The 23,323-nt window shown below is 38.8% G+C and overlaps 1 pseudogene; it reads left to right on the forward strand.

Moving 5' to 3' along the window:
- The first annotated feature begins 6,511 nt into the window (after positions 1–6,511).
- Positions 6,512–23,323, forward strand: part of LOC112810682 (endonuclease III-like protein 1) — a 114,415-nt pseudogene continuing 97,603 nt past the window's right edge.

Consider the following 23,323-nt stretch of genomic DNA (forward strand, 5'->3'; position numbering starts at 1 on the left):
CCCTCAGGGAGCTTATCTTCTGGTGGGATAAAACAGGTAATAAGAGAACAAACTAATGGACTGGATGCTGTAGAGAGTGATAGGTACCAGGAAGGAGTACCAGATAGGAGGGAGAGTGTCTGCGGAGTTGAAAGTTCTCCTTGAGGAGTTTGGGAGAGGCTTAAATGAGGAGAAGCAGACACCCATGCATGTGTAGATCTGGAAGCAGAATATTCTAGATGGAAGGGTCAGTTTATGCAGAGAGCATGAAGCAGGAGTGACCTAGAAGAACACCACCGTTGATGGAGAGAATGAGAGGAGATGTGATCTAATAGATGGGCAGGAGCAGGTCACTCGGAGCTCTGTAGGCCATGGCGCAGGGTGTAGATTTTATTCTAAGTGTGATGAGAAGCCACAGAGCTTGGAGCAGAAGAGAGACATGACATGATGCACATCTTGTACAGTTTACTTTAGCTGCCGTGGGTGGAGATGCAAGAGGGCATGCTGGCCCCTCTGGTGTGAGTGGTACGCATTAAGAGATGAGGATGTCTTGGGCAAGGGTGGTCTCCGTGGAGGCAGAGAGCCCTCAGTGGGCTCAGGGTGCACCCTGCAGATGGACCTACAGGACTTGACCAACTCCATGCGGGCAGGAAGAGAGGAAGGGAGTCGAAGGAAATCTCTTGGATTTTGTACAGTACATGGTGATGCCATGAACTGAGACTGAAGGACTGGGGACAAGAGAGAAAGACTTCTGGGGAGGAAAAGGTTTTGAATTAGCCATATTACATTTGAGATGACAGTGGACAGGCAAATGTAAATGTCAGATTTGCAATTAGAGATTTGAATTTGAAGCTCAGTGGGGAGGTCAGAGATAAAAATAGAAATTTGGGAGGAATGGATGTGTAGTTGGTTTTTAAAACCATGACACTTGGTAAAGTCCCATGGAGATTGTCTGCTTTTTTTTTTAACAGGCAATATCTAAATCAAAATGAAACAAAACACCTGCAACATTTCATTTCAGTCATTGTTTTACCTTCAGACTTTCAAGTACCATTCTCTTTCAAGGCCATTGCTGTTAAATACATATGTCATTGGATGTTTTCACATCCCCTGTTACTTACTATCAGGAACGTCCTTCACTTCAAGTCTTGATCGGTTTCTCTATCTCTAGTTTTGTTTCTGTACCTTCAGACCCTCAGACAAAGGCAGCTGATGCTCCATAATTCCCTGAGGCCACGAGTGTCTTAATGAGGACCCAGAAGAAGCATCTTAAGAGTTAGATAATAATTTATTTGAGCATAAGCAGGAAGATCCATATTTAGATAATTCTCTTCCCACAGCATCATTATCTCAATGCTTCTGCTGACAGCCTTAGAGATAATAGCATTCAAAATGTAAATAATGAAACAATACACATGGTAATGAGGGAGACTCAGAAAATACAGTAGTAATGAAAAAATAACAAGATAGTGATTCTAATATTGTAAATACACAAGTTTGCATTAGTGACAGATTATCTCTGTAATGCCAAGCTGAAATAATTTCGAAGCCAGTGTAACAACTGCTGAACAACATACAAGGTGTCAATCCAGTTCCAGTTAATACATTTAGAGAATTAGGCAGGCTCTGAATAATTATGAGCATAGGCGGATCTGGAATGGGCAGGTTGCTGCAAAGTATGGGAGTGGCAGACCGCACAGCAGCTAACATAAAGAGCACTTCTAGGCAGGTGCATATAGGAAATCAGAGGCAGAAAAATATAAAAAAAAAAAAAATCAAAAGCCACAGACTTGGTTACATATGCAAAAAACCCATTGGAACCACTCTGTTGAATAGGCTGAAATCTGTTTTCTACAAATAGGAAAGGGCTTAATTATTTTCCAACCCTACTCTTCCAATGTGCTCTGTTGGATTTCTGTTTCCCTATCCCTTGGTTGCCTTGCTGGCAGAATTCATGCTTTTCCAATATTAGCAGAGTCACATCTTATTAATAGAGACTCATATTGGGGTAGTAAAAGTTTCAGTGTTGTCTAAATCAATCTCACGTTTAGTTCACAGCCTCTCACTTCCTGTTGTCTTAGGCCTGATCAGAGGGCCGGGCTTGTTGTGTTCTCTCACTTCTCTTCGTTCTTCACTTCAACCCCAAATATCACCCCTGGGTCTTCCAAGGGGAAGGAGAAGGCTGACCGAAGGAAGGCTTGACTTGTTGGGATTCAACATTGTTGTCTCTGTGGGGCAGAGGTTCAGATGTTGGATCCTTCATGGGACATATTTATGTGGTACCTTGGAAGTCCTCTGAGAGCTCTGACTTGGGCCATTTGTCCTCAGTCATTTGAGATGCACACACCCCAGTATTATACCTCCAAGTTTCTTAATGCCGGAGTCCCTGTGACCCAACAAGCTGCCTTCTTGGGCAAGATATATCCACTTCCTAATCCCTGGAATCTGAATGTTAATGGTAAATGGGATTTTGTAGATGTGAATAAATTAAGGATCTTGAGATGGAGAGATTAGCCTGGATTATCCAGGTGGATCCAGTGTAATTACAAGGGTCCTTATGAGAGGGAGGTGGAGGGTTGGAGTCATATCGAGAACATGTAAAGACAGAAGGAGAGGTCAGAGAGGACAGAAGATGCTACACTGCTGGCTTTGAAGATGTAGGAAGGGAACATGAGCCAAGGAATGTAAGCAGTCTCTAGGAGCTGGAAAAGACAAGTTCACAGATTCTCCCCTAGAGCTCTAGAATGAAAGTGGCCCTGCAGACCCATTTTAGCCTTCTGACCTGCAGAACTCTAAGAGAATAAATTTGTGTTGTTTTACACCAAGAAATTGGTGGAATCCCTTGCAGTAGTAATGGGAAACCAGTACAGGTACTTTCCAGATGGCTTGGGTTTTGCATGATATCCTTCTGAGCTGGCCTTGCCAAATGATCAGAGCACAGACTGGTCCCACAGCTGCTCCCCCTCCTCACCCCAGTACAACGGCTGTGGTTGATCTCCATATTCAGAATCCTGAAGGGAGAGGCAGGCACCAGTTTCAAGGTGCTCCATTGCCTCCCAAACCCAAGGGAAGCATGTCAAACTCTCCCAAGAATATTTTCACAGTGGATTTGAACTGCAGCTTATGACTACTCACAGTGAAGGGAAATGGGCATCTCTTTTCCTTGCCCGTCTAATTATCATGAGTAGTCTGCAGAACCTTCCCTACTTTCTTTAAAAGGGGAGAGTCCTCTCCACTTCACCCTATTGAGAAAAGAAAAGTCAAAATGTGTCCAAGACCTGGTAACTACTTAATCTCTATGGTTCCCCTGGGAATTGCTAGTCAGTTAATTATATGGGCTCTTTGGGGTGTTTGGAGGTGAGGACTGATTTTTGTCAACTCTTAATAATTCACATGGATGTATTTGGCAGCTTTTTTGGGTAAGATTTTATTTATTTATTTATTTATTTATTTATTTATTTATTTATTTAGCGAGTGCACACAAGTGGGGGAGGGGCAGAGGGAGAGGGAGTGAGAAAATCTCGAGGAGACTCCACACTGAACACAGAGCCGACACGGGGCTTGATCCCACAACCTTGAGATCATGACCTGAACCGAAATCAAGAGTCAAATCACTTAAGTGACTGAGCCACCTAGGCACCCCTATTTGGCAGCGTTTTATAATATAAGGCAATTTATTGGTTTTTGTCCTGTTTAGGACTGAATCTCAAATTCCAAGGTAACAGGACAAGTTCCATTTAACATGTTGTTGAACAATTTGTATGTTAAGTTCAAGGCTGATTTTCTAAATAGAGAGAATGGTTGTATACCCTGGGATTTGAGAATTCTAGGAGAGTCATTTTTATTTAAAATATGTATATTTCTGCTTAAAATTCTTTAGCCAGTGTCTACGTCTTTGGGTTAACAATCTACAAAGAACTTCTTGAAAAATGCAGCAGAGTGGGATTGTGAATAACTGAGTAAGGATCGATCTTTCTTACTACTGTGTTCACCAACTTGGTGATGGTAGTATTTTTCTAGTGACTAGCATGGTACCTGATGCTAAAGAGACACCCAGCACATGTTTGTTGAATAACTGAATGAATAAATGAATCATTATATCTATTTGTGTATGAATAAATAACCTACCAGCACCTCTAATAATGTGTCATACAACAGCTTGATCTGGGAATGACTACTTAGGCTGAAGGCTGAAATAAGACATTCTTAAAAGCTGGCAGGAAGCCAAAGGACTCTGGAATGCGGGATGTTGGGGAGAATATGCAGGAGGGAGGTGTGAGCCTGATGACAACTTCATCTGCTTTGGACTTTCCTTCTTGTTTTTGACTTTGGCTGCTAAGAATCTGCAAATGTTGATCGACGCATTTATTATACCATGCCTAGAACAGTAGTGAGAAGGCTTTGGGTAAAACAAAACACTTTAAAAATAATTGTGTTATTTCCCCCACCACCTGAAAGACTAAATTTGGGTTCCGTCTTGATCTGGAGTATTGGTGTCTGGCTATCCAGCCATTTGGGAGTCATTTCCCTAGAAACTCTGTATCATCCATAGGTGATGGGGCTAGAACTCTTGGCTGAGCTTCTGGGGACCACAAGGGGTCATTTGGAAGCTTTTATTTGGTTTATTTATTTATTTATTTTTTTCAAATGCTTTTATTTGGTTTAGTAATGAGGCTCCTTGCTTTATATTAAAAGTGAAGCACCGTAGATGTGTTACCCATGTTTCTGTCTTATCTACATTCTGTCCTTCCATGCCATCTTACAGTTTTTGACTCAGATTTTTTAGACGATTGTAATATGTAAAAAATTCAATACTATAAAGGTTTCTAATGACCAAATGTTTTAACTAGGATATTTAGAGTATTCTAACCAGTCAACACTTAGATCAAGTTTTAAGTCAGAATCATAATTATTAATCAGTGTGTAGGAACCAGGCACAGATATATAAGATTATTTTACTTTTGAGACATTTATTTAAGCTATGCTCTGAGGATAGCATTTCATTATGTTTAATACTTAATGTAAACATTTTTTCTCACTGATGTGTTTAGCTATATCACGAAGTTATTAATGTCTGATTATATTGATAATTTAGTGATTTAAAAAACTGAGCTCAATTTGTGTCAGAAAAAAATAGATTTAATTTTCTATTTCATGTCATGCTTCCTAAAGTTAGTGAGTGATATATTGGTATAATTTCATATTTTGCTTAGATAGATTTACCTTAGTCCATGTATGCATTACTGGTTTTAAATTATTTAAATATAATAAAATCAACTTATGCTTAGAGTAAAATTGAATATAATCAAAGCCTTTTTTGAAAATGGAAAAAGACCCTTTGTCTTTCTTAAATGTGAGAATTACCTTGTGAACTCTTTTATAGTCGTACTGGCAAAGCACAGATATGCTGGTTAATAAACACTGCTGGATGCTATTACTACAATGAATGAAATATTGAACTAGTTGAAATGTATCCAGGAAGTGAATTGTAGTACATATTGTGAGGTACTAAGTCAAAGAATTTTTAAACTTGTCAGTTACCCTTGACACAGCTACATGTACTATTTAAACAAGATATTATAGCTCTAAATTACCAGATGTTTTACCATGGGGGCAAAAAGTAAATAATTAAAAGGGTATTAAATTTGTGTAGCTGTGGGTCAATGAATGATTTCTGAATAATAGATTTTTTTTATGGAGGAAAGAAGAGTAGGGGAAGGAGATTAAAATTTAAAAAGTGAAACAACATGCTCAGTGAGAGATCTTGGGCTTTGGACCTGGCAGATGGCTTTTCACCTTTGCTTGCCTCTTAGTAGCTGTGCGTACTTGACAATTTATTACTCTCTTGTGCCTTAGTTTCTTCAGTATTAGAGAAAATAATTCCTGCCTTCCAGGGCATTTATAAAAACTAAATAATGTATATAAAGTAAATTGCTCAGGGCCTAGCACTATACTTTTGGCATAAAAGTATTCCTTTCTCCCCTCTGAAGAAGCCTATTCAGTCCAAAGGGAATCATAAAATTATAGAATTTTAGAGATGTTTGGCTCATTTAGAAATTACCTATTGCAATTCCTTTTAATGTGGAGATACAAAATAGGCTTTGGGGGCCAGAAGCAGTCCATGAAGAGAGAAAGAGGAGGAATTTATCTGCCTCGTCTCATTTCACATATCATTTCTCAGTGGTGAAATTTACTCTACAGGAAGCTCAGGTTCTCACACTTCCAGGTGGGCTTATCCAGCAGCCTGGTGTCCATTCAGCAAGCTAGATCCCTAGGGTATGGATTTCACCCAACCATAAAGAGGCTGTGCAGCTCAGTGAGGGGCTGACCAAGAGAAAGACAAATGGAGGCAGTCGAGGGCATCTGAAAAGAAGATTTGTACCCAGTACAGACACGTTATCAAATTGAATCCTTGTAACAGTCTTAGGAGATCAATATTATTATCCTGTTCATTGGTGTATGCCAATAATGGTACCCTGTGGGCAGTCCGGGTACCCTGGACTGGTGGCAGCAGTGGGCAAACACTCGCACCATGAGGAGTGGGAAGGACGCACCTGTGGACCAGCTGGGGACTGAGCACCACTATGATCCCAGTGTACCCCCCAAAGGGGTGGAGGTACCAGGTGCTGCTGTCACTGATACTCTCCAGTCAAACCGAAGACCAGCTCGGGGCCTGACAGTGGACAGCATCCTGCAGGCAGATGACAGCATGCTGGGCACGTTCATCTACCCCGTAGGCTTCTGGAGGAACAAGGTAAAGTACATCAAGCAGACCAGTGCTATGTTGCAGCAGCGCTATGGCAGGGAGGGGCACTGGGCCCAAGATGGCACCCTTGGCCATGGCGGTGGCCTAGGGCGCCGTGTGCGACATTGCTGTGGACACGCACGTGCACAGAATTGCCAACAGACTTGGGTCGACCAAGCAGCAACCAAGTCCCCGGAGAAGACTCCAGCTGCCCAGGAAGAGTGGCTGCCCTGGTGCGACAGGGTGGGGGCTGGCGGGGCTTCTGCTATCTCCCCTGACCTCTCACCTTCACAGAGAGCTGTGGAGGGAGATCAACGGACTGTTGGTGGGTCTCGGCCAGCAGACGTGTCTGCCCGTCCACCCACGATGCCAGACCTGCCTCAACCGAAGCCTGTGCCCTGCCGCCCGGAGCCTCTGCGGGCGTGAAGCTTCAGCCCAGCCACCACTCTCGCCAGTCTGTGGCGTTCCTTTGCTGGGGAGCCACAGTCTGTTTATAATAAAGCTTGGGAGTTGTTTGCAAAAAACAAGGGCAGGGTCATACATATTGGTCATCTGAATTACTGAATGATTAAATGATTAGATGAATGAAACACTACTTCCTATCTCCCAAATCAAGACATTTCCCATTTTGTTGTAGTCTCCCATGTCAAAAGGATTCCATGTTTGTGTTTTTTCAGAGTCTGACATAAACAAGTAAGCAAAAGATCCAGAGTCCCATTCACTTGCCCGGTCTGTCTCTTAAGAAAACGTTTGGCTTCTCAAATAGATCTTCATTTAGAACTGGTGCATCAAGCTCAACTGCCTTCAGCGTCCAGTCAGAAAATGTAAATGAATAAATCCAGTATAAAAGCAATAGGCCAGGGGCACCTGGGTGGCTCAGTCAATTGAGCGTCTGCCTTCGGCTTTGGTCATGATGCCAGGACCCTGGGATCGAGCCCCGCATCGGGCTCCCGGCTCGGCGGGAAGCCCGCTTCTCCCTCTCCTCCCTACTTGTGCTCTCTCTCACTATTTCTGTCACTTTCTGTTTCGCTCTCTCAAATAAATAAATAAAATTAAAAAAAAAATCAATAGGCCTCAGGCAGTGCAAGTGCCACCTAATGTCATTCAAATTTAAATTTTAGCCCAATAAAATAGGTCTGAAGCCAAAGTAGGCCCTCACCAATTAGATCTTCACTTAACATCAATTGTCCTTATATTCTTACAAATAACTTAGATGTCTACATCCAAAACAGGAAAGTTATTTTTTTAATGAAAATTAAGATTACCTGATGTTAATACTGAATTAGTAGTATGTACAATCACCAAAAGTATCTTTCCCAAAATGTTGCAAAACCTTATTAGGACATCTACTGGCATTCCTGGCTGGACCTCTTTCCATTCTCACCAGAGTTCGTCAGCACAGACTTGGAGCTTGGGATCTAACATATTACTGCTAAGAAGCATTGGTATGCATATTAGGAATATGTAATGAATCTTAATAGCATTAACTTATTATCCCAGAATGCGCGGTCATACTGATGCAGGTTCACACTGGCATACACACGCTCATAATTACGGAAGGGATATTTCTTTACCCTTCGTAACTGGCCTTCTCTGATAAGTTGTTATGTGGCTGGCATTCAATGCAAATTGGAGTTTGCTGGCTTCTGATATGCATACTCTTACTAATCAGCAGATTACTTGTGTGGAGGCTGCCCACCTCTAAAGCTATGCCGTCACATTTGGAATAAATAATAGAGTCTTGCCTTGAATTTATAAAATACTGAATGGCCTAGTTTAGACTCATTAAGTAGAGCTTGGTGAGTATGGTTTTCATGCGTAAAAAGGATATTTGCTGGACATAGTAAAACCTGGGAAATGAATACTACCATATCATTATAATAGAGATTACCATTGAACAGAATTTGGGATAAAGTGGTTACAGCAACTGAAATACAGAAAAGTTACAATATGGTCCCTCTGGTCTGGACCAATAAAACCTTTACTGAAAATGCTAAATATCCCCATTACAACTAGAGGATTAAATTTAAAATACCTTTTCAAATTTACTTTAAGCTACTAGGTCTTCCTTATAGAAAGTGTCCTTAACTCATACGGGTGAATTTAGTGTTCATTCCTTGATAATGAGGCAAAAGAACGATTGACAAAAGCAACAGGTTCTGAATAAATAACAGCAAGAGAAAAAATTTTGTAAGTGCAATTGAAGAATTTTTTGGTGAAACTTGGAATGAGCTGGAGAGATCAAAACAATTCGATTTCAGAAAAAAATACTAACAAAAATAGGTACTATGAATTAGATTAGAACAGTGAAACTCTGGACTGATTTTAATCCTCATCTTGGCTCTAAAAGGAACTTCTTAAATGAGAAAACTGAGGTGCAGAGGTGTTATTTATTCAACTGATAAGTGGTAAAGTTGGCATGTATACTTATATATTGTGGACTCCAAAACCTTTGTTCTTGTCCCCATCCATAATCAGCCGGCTGTCTTGGTGGCAGGTTGAGAACAGTTAGGTAAACAGAGTTATGCGAACAAGGGCTCTGAGGAGGGCATTTGTTTTTTTCAGACCACTGTTTACAGCTACAGCCTGATGTTAAGAAGGAAACATGCTTTTAAAATGTTAAAAAAAAAAAATGACTCTCTGCTCCTGGGTTTTCAATAAGGATCTTCTTGTAAAACAATTTAGCTAAAACCAGGTTGTTCAATACAGTGAAGGCAGATGTCGAATTTACAATACTCTGACACCTGTGCAGAATACATATGTACTAGCAGATGTCAACTTTGTCCCGAAGAACCAGATTCTTTTAATCTTTATAAAAAAGATTCACAGTTTCTGTGAGTGAACTTCAAATAAGTTACCATCATGTACCAACAAGTTTACCTTTTGCATCTTCAGCTCCTGAGGGGCAATTTCCACTACTCTGGTTTCAATACCCCTTAGACAGCCAGTGTCACTCTAGATTCTTGACATTTTATGCTGCTGATTATAAATTTAAATGTATATGTGTGAGAATAAAAAAAGGCATGTAGAGATTTGTGAGAAGCTTTTTTTAGACAGCATGTGGTCAGGATACTTTTTTAGATCATCCCATCAACTGACTTTTGAATAGTAAACAAGAGAGATTATTATTTTTTGAAATGTGGAATTTGTAGTACTATATGTATTCAGACCAAGCAGGTGGCCATTACCCAAACCACCTTTATCCTTGGTAGTGTAGTTCATTTTTATGTCTTGGCTATATTAGTTTTCTATTGCTGTATAACAAATTGTCACACACTTAGTGGCTTAAAACAACATCCATTCATTAGCTCACAGTCTTCTATGTGAGTAGCCCAGGGCAGAAAGGCTGAATTCTCTGCCCAGGATCTTGTAAGATCAAAATCAAAATGTTGGCAGAGCTGAGTTCTTGTTCTGAGGCTACAGGGGGAGAATCTGCTTTCAAGCTTATTCTTGTTGGCAGGATTACATTTCCTGCAGCTATTGGACTGAGGTCCCTATGTCCTTGCCGATTGTCAGCTGGGAACTATTCACAGCATCTAGAGGCTTCTCTCAGGTCCTTTCCACGAGGCCCCTTCTATCTTCAAGCCAAGAACCTTGTTTCAACTCCTTCTTATGCCAGAAATCTGACTTCCTCCTCCACTGCTCACTAGAGAAAACTCTGCTTTTAAAGTGCTCATGTAATTAGGTCAGGCTCACCTAGATAGATTTCCCTTTTGATTAGCCAAAGTCAACTGATTATAAACTTAATTACATCTGCAAAAATCCCTTTTGCCATTGTATTACAGTTCTCTAGAGAAATAGAACCAATGGGATATTGAATCTAAACATAAGCCAAAGCTGCTTGGTCCACCCCATCTAGCTCAAATGCTGTCAGGAAAATCATGGTCAGGCCTTAACGACAGTGGAATAGGAGAGTGCAGAAAGGGTTAACCAAAGGTGAACTCAGTCTAGCTGATGCTCTATGGCTCAGCCTCAGCTCACCCAGACTTTGAAAAAAATCTAAATCCTTATCCACTTCTTCCAATTGCCAAACAGAGAAAAAGGCTTAAATTCTCTAGAAAATAAAAGCAAAAAATAATCATATTTCAGCCTCTATTCTTTTAAACACAATGCCTAGAACTCAAGTAAAACATATGAAACATTCAGGAAAGCAGGAAAATATCACCGATAATCAAAAGAAAAAGTAGTGAAGAGCAGACTCACAAAAAATTGGAGTCCCAGAAAAAAAAGTCCTGTAAAGAATATTTCAAAAAAAATAAAAAAATTTCTAAATTTTTATTTTTATTTTTTAAGACTTTTTATTTATTTATTTGACAGAGACAGAGACAATGAGAGCAGGAACCCAAGCAGGGGGAGCGGGAGAGGGAGAAGCAGGCTTCCCGCCTGGCAGGGAGCCCGAAGTGGGACTTGATCCCAGGGCCCCGGGATCATGACCTGAGCCGAAGGCAGGCGCTTAACGACTGAGCCATATGACCCAGCAATTGCACTACTGGGTATTTACCCCGAAGACACAGATGTAGTGAAAAGAAGGGCCATATGCACCCCAATGTTCACAGCAGCAATGTCCACAATAGCCAAACTGTGGAAAGAGCCGAGATGCCCTTCAACAGACGAATGGATAAAGAAGATGTGGTCCATATATACAACGGAATATTACTCAGCCTCATCAAGAGGCAACCCATCAGTTTACTATCTTTATGTGAATCATCTGTCTCGTTCCATTCATCAATTTTTTCTTTCACTAATACTGTTTTTTACTGATTATTATAACTTTATACTAAGTCTTAAAGTCAGGTAGTGTTAGTTCTCCAACTTTGTTGCCAATTTGGATGCCTTTTATTTCTTTTTGTTATCTGATTGCTGATGCTAGGACTTCTAGTACTATGTTGAACAACAGTGGTGAGAGCAGGCATCCCTGTCATATTCATGACCTTAGGGGAAAATCTCTCAGTTTTTCCCCATTGAGAATGTTATTCACTGTGGGCTTTTGGTAGATGGGTTTTATGATATCGAGGTATGTTCCCCCTATCCCTACACTGGGGAGGGTTTTAATCAAGAAAGAATGCTGTACTTTGTCAAATGCTTTTTCTGCATCAATTGAGAGGATCATATGGTTTTTGTCTTTTCTTTTATTAATGGATCTATCACATTGATTGATTGTGAATGTTGAACCAACCTTGCAGCCCAGGAATAAATTCCACTTGGTCGTGGTGAATAATCCTTTTAATGTACTGTTGAGTCCCTATTGGCTAGTATCTTGTATTTTGACATCCATGCTCATCACGGATATTGGTCTATAATTGTCCTTTTTGATGGGGTCTTTGGTTTAGGGATCAAGGTAATGCTGACCTCATAGAACGAGTTTGAAAATTTTTCTTCCATTTCTACTTTTGAAACATCTTCAGTAGAATAGGTATTATTTCTTCTTCTTTAAGTGTTTGGTAGCATTCATCTGGGAAGCCATCTGGCCCTGAGCTCTTGTTTTTTTGGGAGGTTTTGATTACTGCTTCAGTTTCCTTGCTGGTTATTGGTCTGCTCATATTTTCTACCTCTTCCTGTTTCAGTCTTGGTAGTCTATAAGTTTCCAGGAATGCATTCATTTCTTCCAGATTGCCTAATTTGTTGGCATATAGTTGCTCATAATATGTTCTTAAAAGTGTCTGTATTTCTTGGATGTTGGTCATGATCTCTCCCCTTTCATTCATGATTTTATTAATTTGGGTCTTTCTCTTTTCTTTTGGATAAGTCTCTCCAGAGGGTTATTGATCTTACTAATTCTTTCAAAGAACCAGCTTCTAGTTTCATTGACCTGTTCTACTGTTCTTCTGGTTTCTTTTTCATTGATTTCTGCTCTAACCTTTATTATTTCTCTTCTCCTGCTTGGTTTAGGCTTTATTTGCTGTTCTTTCTCCAGCTCCTTTAGGTGTAAGGTTAGCTTGTATATTTGAGATTTTTCTAATTTTTTGAGAGAGGCTTATATTACAATGTACTTCCGTCTTAGGACCACCTTTGCTGTATTCCAAAGGTTTTGAATAGTTGTGTTTTCAGTTTCATTAGTTTCCATGAATTTTTTTAATTCTTCTTTAATTTCCGATTGATCCACTCATTCTTTAGTAGGATGCACTTTAACCTCCAAGTGTTCGAGTTCCTTCCAAATTTCCTCTTGTGATTGAGTTGAAGTTTCAAAGCACTGTGGTCTGAAATTATGCAAGGAATAATCCCAATCTTTTGGTATCAGTTGGGACCTGATTTGTGACCCAGTATACAATCTATTCTGGAGAAAGTTTCATGTGCACTCCAGCAGAATTTGCATTCTGTTGCTTTAGGATGGAATGCTCTCTGTATATATTTGTGAAGTCCATCTGGTCCAGTGTGTCATTCAAAGCCCTTGTTTCCTTGTTGGTCTTCTGCTTAGATGATCTGTCCATTGCTGTGAATGGGGTGTTGAAGTCCCCTACTATTAATGTATTATTATCAATGTGTTTCTTTATTTCGGTTATTAATTGGTTGATATAATTGGCTGCTCCCAAATTAGGAGCATAAATATTTATAATTGTTAGATTTTCTTGTTGGGTAGACCTTTTAAGTATGACATAGTGTCCCTCTTCATCTCTTATTACAGTCTTTGGTTTAAAATCTAATTTATCTGATATGAAGATTGCTACCCCAGCTTTCTTTTGAGTTCCATTAGCATGGTGAATCATTCTTCACCCCCTCACTTTCAGTCTGGACGTGATTTTAGATCTAAGATGAGTCTCTTGTAGACAACATATGGATGGGGTTTGCTTTTTTATCCAATCTGATACCCAGTGTCTTTTGATTGGAGCATTTAGCCCATTTACATTCAGAGTAACTATTGAAAGATATGAATTTAGTGCCATTGTATTACCTGGGAAGTCCCTGTTTCTGTAGATTGTCTCTGTTTCCTTCTGGTCTATGTTACTCTTGGGCTCTCTCTTCACTTACAGGATCCCCCTTAATGTTTCTTGCAGGGCTGGCTTGGTTGTCACATATTCTTTCAATTTCTGTCTGTCCTGGAAGCTCTTCATCTCTCCTTCCATTTTGAATGACAGCTTTGACGGATAAAGTATTCTTGGCTGCATATTTTTCTCATTTAGTACCCTGAATATATCCTGCTATCCTTTTCTGGCTTCCCAGGTCTCTGTGGATAGGTCTGCTGCCAATTCAGTGTTCTTGCCCTCTAGGTAAGGAACCTCTTGTCTTGAGCTGCTTTCAGGATTTCCTCTTTATCTCTGAAATTTGCAAGCTTCATTATTATATGTTGGGGTGTTGATCTATTTTTACTGATTTTAGGAGGGGTCCTCTCTACCTCTTGGACCTGAATGCCTGTTTCCTTCCCCAGATTAGGGAAGTTCTTAGCTATGGTTGCTCAAATATACCTTCTGGCCCTCTCTCTTTTTCGTATCCCTTGGGAACCCCAATAATTCTGATATTGTTTCATTTTATGGCATTGCTGACTTCTTGAAGCCTCCCCTCATGGTCTATTAGTTTTTTTTCTCTCTTTTTCTCAACTTCCTTCCTTTCCATCATCTTGTCTTTTATGTCACTTACTCTCTCTTCTGCCTCATTTATCCTCATAGTTAAAGCATCCAATTTAGACTGCATCTCAGAACATTTTTAATTTCAGCCTGATTAGATCTCATTTTTGTACTAAGATATTCTCATGTCTTTTATGCTTTTTTCAAGCCCAACTAATAACTTTAATTGTTATCCTGAATTCCATCTCCGACATTTTACTTATATCCATATCGATTAGATCTGTGGCAGAGAGTATTACCTCTGGTTCTTTCTTTTGTTCTGAATTCTTCCTTCTGGTCATTTGGCCCAGAGAAGAATGGATGAATGAGTGAACAGATCAAAAATTTCAACCACAACCCAAGCAAAATACATACTAGATAAATCCAAAGAGGTCAGAAACCAAAAAAGAAAAGCAAAATAAAAAAATATGGAAAAAGAGAGAATATAATCTCACAGGGTGGACAAAAGAGGGTGATCCACTTGTTCCTGAGTGTATTTTTGTCTGTGTATTAGAAGACACTAAATCCTAAAATTGTAAAGAAAGGAAAACTTTATATATATATATATATATATATATATATATATATATATACAAAAATAAAATTGAATAGAGTGAAAGGAAGCCAAAAATGAAGAATATATCTATAAAATGTAAATGTAAAAAATGAAAGTTAAAAAAAGACTTAAAAACAAGGGATTGATAAAAGAAGAAACTAGTTGAAAAGGGAAAAAAAGAGAAATGGACAATTTTAAACTGAAAGATAAATCATGAGAAAAAACTTCAGTTCTATGAATTCTATATACTATTTTCCCCTAGCGCTGGAGTTTTACAGTCTTATATGGTCCATAAACTTGCTGTGCACCTGTTCTTCCAGTTGGTCTTCTTGGGGAGGGGCCTGCTGCCCTGCCTCTCATGTGTCTTTGCCTGGGCAAAGTTGCACTGCCCCTTTCCAGAGGGCCAGGCTCAGTGTTAGGTTGTCCTCTGTGTGGCTTTTGTCCCTGAAGGCTTTCTATCCCTTTTTAGAGGATCAAAATTAAAATGGCCACTCCTCGATCTCTAGCTCCAGAGCCAAAAGTTTGTGGTCCTTTCTCTTCAGTAAACCCTCAAGGATAGACAGTCTTCACTTTTGTGTGTGCCAGGCTCTGCAAACACCCGCAGTGTGCACCCTCACTGATTTTCCTGGCAGAAGGCGGGAAGTCCTGAGTTACTGCACTTTGTGGGGCCCTGGCGGGGAGAGCGGTGGTAGAACTGTGTGTGCACCCAATCCGCGCCCCCTGGGGGAAGGCAGAGGATCAACCATTACTGTCCTTTACAGGGCCCCTGCCCTGAGAGCTGTTTCCTGGTCCTGTGAGCACCCACTCCCTTCCTCCCAGGGGAAGGTGGAGAGGCCCCACGTTCCTGTCCTTTGCACGGTTCCCACACGGAAAGCAGTCACCCGATCAAGGTTTATGGCAAACCGAGCTGAGAGCCCCCTCCTGGGCTTGCTGACTGTAACCAGTTTCCCCACTTCAATGCTTGGGAACTTTACTGGCTCAGTCACCCCCATTATTTCTGTGACTCTGGGGATCACGATGTCCCACCTAGAATTCTGCCCCTTTTCACCACCTGAGCACCTTTCAGGCAGGGATGTCTCTCATTAGAGCAGATTTCTGAGTTCTGATTTTGCACTCTAGGGCTATATTACTTTCCAGTAACTGGCTTACTTAGGCTCCCTCCCCCTTATCCCCTCAGATTCATTTCTCTGCACTTCTTGTCTTGCAGAAAATGTTTGCTTTTCTACTTGTAAAATTCCAGATATTCTTTTCTTACATCTCAGGTTGAATTCATGGGTGTTCAGAATGATTTGATAGTTATCTTGCTAAATTCAAGGGACCAGATGCAACGAGGTCCCCTACTCTTCCGCCATCTTTCTCCTCCCCTCTCTCATTTATCAGAGTTTTGTAGTTTTCCTCATATAGATCTTGTATTTTGTTAGAAATACCTAAGTATTTTCTTTTGGGGGTGCTAATGCAAACGGAATTGTTTTAAATTTTAAATGTCATTTGTTGGTATATAGGAAAGCAGTTGATTTTTATATATTAACTTTGTATCCTGCAACCTTGCAACTAATTTCTTATTAGTTCCAAGAGGCTTTTTTATTGATTCTTTTGGAGTTTCTAGTTAGGCAATCATGTCATTTGTGAACAAAGAGAGTTTTATTTCTTCTTTCCCAGTCTATATACCTTTTATTTCCTTTTCTTGTCTTATTTCATTAGCGAGGACATCCAACCTTCCATTTCCTTCATAGAAGGAAAACTTCTAGGTTCTCACCATTAAGTATAATGTTAGCTGTAGATTTTTTGTAGATGTTCTTTATCAAATTGAGCAAGTTTCTATTCTAGTGTGCCAAGTGTTTTTGTCATGAATAGGTGTTATATTTTGTCAGATGCTGTTTTTGCATCTGTTGATATAATAATGTGATTTTTCTTATTTAGCCTGTTGAAATAATGGATTATGTTAATTGATTTTTGAACATTGTACCTGCTTGCATCCTTGGGATAAATCCCATTTGGTCATGGTGTATAATTCTTTTTATACCTTCTTGTATTCAGTTTTCTAATATTTTGTTGAGGACTTTTGCACCTGTTTTCATGAGAGATTTTGGTCTGAGTTTTCTTGCAATTTCTTTTTCTGGTTTGGTATTAAGATAATCTGCCCTCATAGAATGAATTAAGAAATATTCTTTCTGTTTCCATCCTTTCAAAGAGATTGTAGAGAATAGATATAATTTCTTCCTTAAATGTTTGGTAGCATTCACCTTTGAAACCATTTGGGTCTGATGATTTCTAATGTGTTGGAAAGTTATTATTAATTAAATCTCTTTAACAAATATAGGCCTGTTTAGATTATCTATTTCTTCTAGTATAGGAAAGAAAGGCACCTTCATTATAGGACGTTTAGAGATATTTTTACATTAATTAATGCTGATTATCCTGACTAATAAATGACCTTGGGCAAATTCCTTAACTTCTCCAAGCTTAACTTTCCACATCTGTAAAATGGAGATAAAATTAACACTTATTTCATAGGGTCACCACAAATATTAAAAGCAGTAAAACAACAATTGTTTTAATTTCAATAATTCTGTGAAACAATAACTTTCATTTTCAATTTTATATACTAGGAAACCAAAGCATAAAAATACTAGGCAGGTTGTATCAGTCAAGATTCTCTTGTTGCTTGCTTAAGCAAATGAGTATTTTGATCTTTTTACTAGGAGTTTTGATGGATGAATCTGGCTTTTTGGCACACACAGTTTTGAAATTTAAGCAATGTTATTAGAGTTCTTTCTGTATCTCTCTACATGTAGAGCCTCAGCTCTGCTTTCTTTTGGTGGCTTAACTCTCATGTGTAGGCTGGCTCAGTAACAAAAATGACCATCACTGACTTAGCAATTATATCAGCCATGGAGAGTACTCTTCTTGTCCTTGCCTGGCTCACATTCTCATTCTTAGACATGTGGCGTATAGGTATTGACCATCTTGGCCTTGAACTCAGTCTATGACAGGCAAGGTTGGAATATAAATTCTACAGTCCCACCCAGACTGTATGCTATCAGGGTTGGAGGACTCTCCAAAGAAAATGAAGGCACTATGACCCAAAGACAAGGTGTGCAAGCAAAGCAAGATACTTACTGTAAAAGTTGTCAAAGGTCTACATCTCATAGCACAGACTTCAAACTAGGCCTGTACAATTCTGAGACCAAGCTGCCATAGACAGATGTTTTGGATGGTGACCAGACTAGCTTTGTGATTTGTAAGTATCCTGAGCTTATCTCTAATACACATCTAAAAGTTAGATTGAAAGGATATTAGTGACACAGAGTCAGATAGTTGATGGGGTTTTAGGTATTCAAACTGATGCTTTTCCTGAAAGGATAGTTGCTTTGCTCTTACCATGCTCTAAAACTATAATCATAATTAGTATTGATTTATTCATTGCCTACCACTGTTTATGAAGTGAGGAATACAGCTTATACATATTAGTTTCCTAAGACTCAGCTATCATCTTTAAGTACAGAAGATTAGTTTAACACCTTTGGCATGTATTCCAAGCAACAGAATATACTCTAATTAGGTCTGTAAAAGCTGTTACCTTAATTACCAGATATACTAATTATCTTGTCAGTCATTGATCTTATAATTATGAGAGAGGATGCTGTTATTTTCAAATGATCTGGACTAAATTCTGTCCTTGAGTTCAGGGGCTTTAATTGAGTCCCAGCCCAGTGGATGTTTAGCCTACCTCTTGTATATACAGCAATTAGCTGCATTTCTTTATCCTACAGGCTTTAAAATTAAAATACTTTCTTGCCATACCAAAAAGGCTCAAACCACCTACTCCCACCACCCCAACATAATGATTTAAATTGAAATCCATAAATAGTGAGAAAAAGCTTTATATTCCATCTCTGATTAATTAAATTAGCTTAATTTTAATCAGTACACATTATTTGTAGATTTTTCTTAGTGTCTATCACAGTTTGCACCAAGTGTTTTATATTGTTGATTGAGATGGTAGTAATCTTTATTTTTCCTTATCTGGGCTATATAAAGAAGTGTATTTAACTCTATTATGCTGTGTATTTGCTTTTAGAACATCACATGTACAACCACTTTCTGCAGGTATAGACTCTAACATTTTATCATAATCAACTTCAAGGTGGTGGTTATGTCTTTTTCATCTTTGCAACATTCACAGGCCTTATAGCTGTACTTTTCACATTATCGGGGCAATACATGTCTTCTACCTCTTTATAAAGTAGGAGTGATGGCTGGACCCTTAGAGACAAGCTGCTGCCACTGTGCGCCTAATCTAGCTCCTCCGTCGCTTCCCCTGTTCTACTTTCTCTAGCTTGTTGGCTTTTACTTGGTCACTATCAATAAGCAGCTTGTTTCAGGAAGGCCTCATTGTTTAAGTAGTTTTTTATGTTGAGCTAAAAGTCTGATTTGCTACAACTTCTACCTATTGGTCTACTGAACCTAATATGACTCCAGTGGAAGGACACAATTCAAGGCTAAATCCTCTTCATATTACATTGTTTGTGAAGAAAGGTCATAAATGTGCTTGTATCAGAGGAAAAACATGTAACATCATGAACAAGCTTCAGATGAGGGTTCAGTGATCTCGACTGAAGCCTTGCCACTGCCATCCCCCCCCCCCCCCCGCCCAGGGTGGTTTCTAACAGACCATTTAGACTTGTTTAGCCTCAATTTACTTATCTAGATATTAAAGCAGTAACCAGAGATTCATTTTAACTCATGTTTATGGTTATGTAATTTTCAGATGGAAAATTCTACCCTCCAAAAGTATAGTTTGTCAACTTTTGAGAACTTTAGAGCTACCACCACAATCAAGATATAATCTTAAAAAGTTCTCTTGTGTCGTTTGAAATCAATTCCCTCTACCAACCTCCAGCCATTTTGGTTTTCACATCTGGGAAGCGAGATACGTCACTGGCATCTAGTGAAGAGCTAGGGGTGCTATTAAACATCCTATAATGCAGAGGACAGCACTGCTCCCCCCACTTCTCCCAGCAAAGAATTATCGGATCCAAAATGTCAATATCTTGAGGATGAGAAATGCTGAGATAAAAAGGTAGATAGAGAAATAGATGTGGATGTGGGCATGCATGGGTGTTTTAAGTTTTTTCTTAGCTCTCTCTGCTGAGAGTGCCTAGAAGTAATGACCCACCTACAGGCCAAATCTTGCTTTCTAAATACTACACTAATAGGAACCAGGGCTCCTTAGAGAAATGGCTAGTTCTAGGGAAGGGACATTTTTTTGTGAGTGCCATAAAATAAAGTTCTCTGAGAAATAAGGATAGGGGAACCAACATGAAGTGGCTCACTAAGACCAAATCTGGGACCATCTGGTCATCTAAATAATGATAGGTAAGCATTATAACCCACTGAATAAAATAAGAATTCATGACTCCCACAAAGAAACACACACACACACACACACACACACACACACACACACACACACGGAGAAAAAGGAAAAGATCTAACAGTAGAAAGCCAGCCAATGAGTGGGATGGAATTTCAAAAGTCACTGTTTGTCAATCTTCATAATAATATCTGATTCAGTCAAAAATCAGTTGATACTGGGGTGCCTGGGTGGTTTTGTCATTGAGCAGCTAATTCTTGGTTTCAGCTCAGGTCATGATCTCAGGGTCGTGAGATTGAGCCCCACATGGGGCTCTGCACTCAGTGCAGTCTGCTTGAGATTCTGTCTCTTCCTCTGCCTCTGCCCCTCCCCCTGCTTGCAAGGGTTCTCCCTCTCAAAATAAATAAATAAAATCTTTAAAAGAAGCAATTGTTACTAACTAGTGGTTGAAAGTGTGAAAAGTACTAGGATATTTACGGAGCCTCAACCTATGTTTCCACAAGATACTTATTTTATTTTTTTTTAAAGACCTCCCATGCATGTGTGTGAGCAAAAGGGAAGGGGTAGAGGGAGAGAGAGAAAAAGTATCTCAAGCAGGCTCCACGCTCAGCGGGGCTCAATCTCAGGACCCTGAGATCATGACCTGAGCGGAAATCAAGAATCAGACACTTCACCAACTGAGCCACCCAGGCAACACCCCCACTCAAGATACTTATTAATTAAAAGGCCAAAAATAGTAACTTTACAGTGAGGAACTCAACAGATACTACCTGAAGCAAATGAGCAAAATTAACATCACCAGCAGTGAGACAAGTTGACATCATGTGCATCTTTATATGTTGTACTTAAAAGAACAAAACATCACTTCTATGATATTCTGGCCCCAAAATGCATGTTTTGAATCTAATCATGGAGAACCATTAGACAAACCCAATTTGAGGGGCATTCAACAAAATCACGAGACTGTACTTTTTGAAAATATCCATGAAATGAAATAAACATTACAACTAAATATAACACATAAACTGAGATTTTCTTTTGTTATAAGCAACATTGTTGAGATAATTGGTGAAATTGAATGAGTTCTATAGATTATCTGATAATATTTTATTGATGTTAATGTCCTGACATTGATAATTGTACTGTGACAATATAAGACAACAGTCTTGTTTTAGGGACATACACATTGAAATATTTCAGGGTATATACAGTATCTTGTCTGCCCTGAAGCAGTTCTAATACATAGATTAAGAGTTGGGGTGATAAAGTAGATATGGTAAAATGTTAACATTTATACTATCTGGATGAAGGGTACATAGGAATTCTAATTCTGGGTATTCTTCTTCTTCTTTTTTTTTAAGATTTTATTTATTTATTTGACAGAGAGAGACACAGCGAGAGAGGGAACACAAGCAGGGGGAGTGGGAGAGGGAGAAGCAGGCTTCCTGCAGAGCAGGGAGCCCGATGCGGGGCTCGATCCCAGGACTCTGGGATCATGACCTGAGCCAAAGGCAGATGCTTAATGACTGAGCCACCCAGGCACCCCTGGGTACTATTCTTAACAATTTTTCTGTGAGCCTGAATTTATATAAAAAATGAACAAAGAAATCTTGTTTTCTGTTTCAAAGAATCTGGGAAATACCTCTGTTCTCTGTATGTGAAAATAAGATAACAATAAAGAAAATACTCATGCTTTCTATTCATGCTTATAAAATAAAATACATATATTATCAATATCCAATTAATGCAAAGTGGGGTTTTAAAAAATAATCTCATTATAAAAGAATATTCACGTTATGTCTTTGCCACTTTTAATAGCATCATTAAGGAAAAACTTTATTTATTGCTTAATACATTTTGTATTTTCTTGACTCAACACATTGTTTCATTTTATTCACACCTTTCAGTGATAGATATTGACACTGGGTCAAAAATCTATGGGTTTTTCTCTGAAAACTCTGGACTGTATTTTGAAAAATATATCAATTTTAGCACCAAGGAGGCAAATGGATTGCTTAGTTGTTAAATAATCTTAATGAGATGTCAACAGCAGAAAAATATTCTCAATCCTCAGCAAGGTCTTAAGGTAATGAAACATTGATTTTTTTTTTTAAACCTCTACAGCCGTTTTGCTTACTGTATGGGAAGTAAATGAAAAATAGTTATTTGTTTCCAAGAGCACAATCCATTTTAGGTACTTAATTTAATATTTAAAATTATTTATAATATTTCTATCTTCATTAGCTATTTACTCTGCACCATTGCTTTTTTGAGTAAACATCCTGAGTTCATTCTCAAAGCAAGTCTCAGACCAAGATTCTGTTGTAAATCATTAGGGAGATTATGCTTGTGGGGAAGCTTCTATATTTTAGTCAGAAAATGCTTTAGGAAACCAACAAACATGATGTAAGAATGTATTGTCCTAACCCATTTATTTTTCTTTCATTCATTTAAATATTAGTACAATTGAAATTACTTTGATATTTGGGTCAAAAGTTTACAGTATTCATGAGAACTATTCAGCATCCAAGGTCTGTTTCCCCAACTTGAATTTGCTAGCCTCTGTTCTATGCATTAAAACAAAACAAAATAAAAAATATGCATTATTTAGTAAATTGAAAGTATAGTAGTTATCCATTGACTACCTTGTCCATCTTGTTAAATAAGAATCAAACATCTTATTTTTGGGAAATAGCATTGTGATTCTAAGTGACAGATGCAGATTAGCTAAAGTGAGCTATTTTCAGAATGGGAAGGACCCTCTGGTCTCTAGAGAGACATTTCCAGAGTATCTAAACTTTGGAAATTACTACTTCAGCAGAGATGGGAAACCATGTTTTTCTCAGCAAACTCAACAAATATGGACCATTTTCATCTACTGTCATTTCCAATAGAAGCTTTTTCCTCTACATTTGAGGATGCTAAACATAGTAAATTAAGACAGGGTTTTTGTTTTTGTTTTTTGTTTTTGGCCTTGTTTTAGACTCCAGGAGAAGTCCAACACATATATTTTTAGCTAGTCTTGTTCCTGGTTTTCACAATGAAAGGCCAATGAATCAGCTAAGTATTGTTGAATAAGAACATACTTCAAAATTCAGTGGCTTTAAACAAGAATCATTATCACCCAT

This window comes from Callorhinus ursinus, unplaced genomic scaffold (genome assembly GCF_003265705.2).
Source record: "Callorhinus ursinus isolate GAN/ISIS: 27379988/994484 unplaced genomic scaffold, GSC_fseal_2.0 scaffold2, whole genome shotgun sequence".
Lineage (NCBI taxonomy): Eukaryota > Metazoa > Chordata > Mammalia > Carnivora > Otariidae > Callorhinus > Callorhinus ursinus.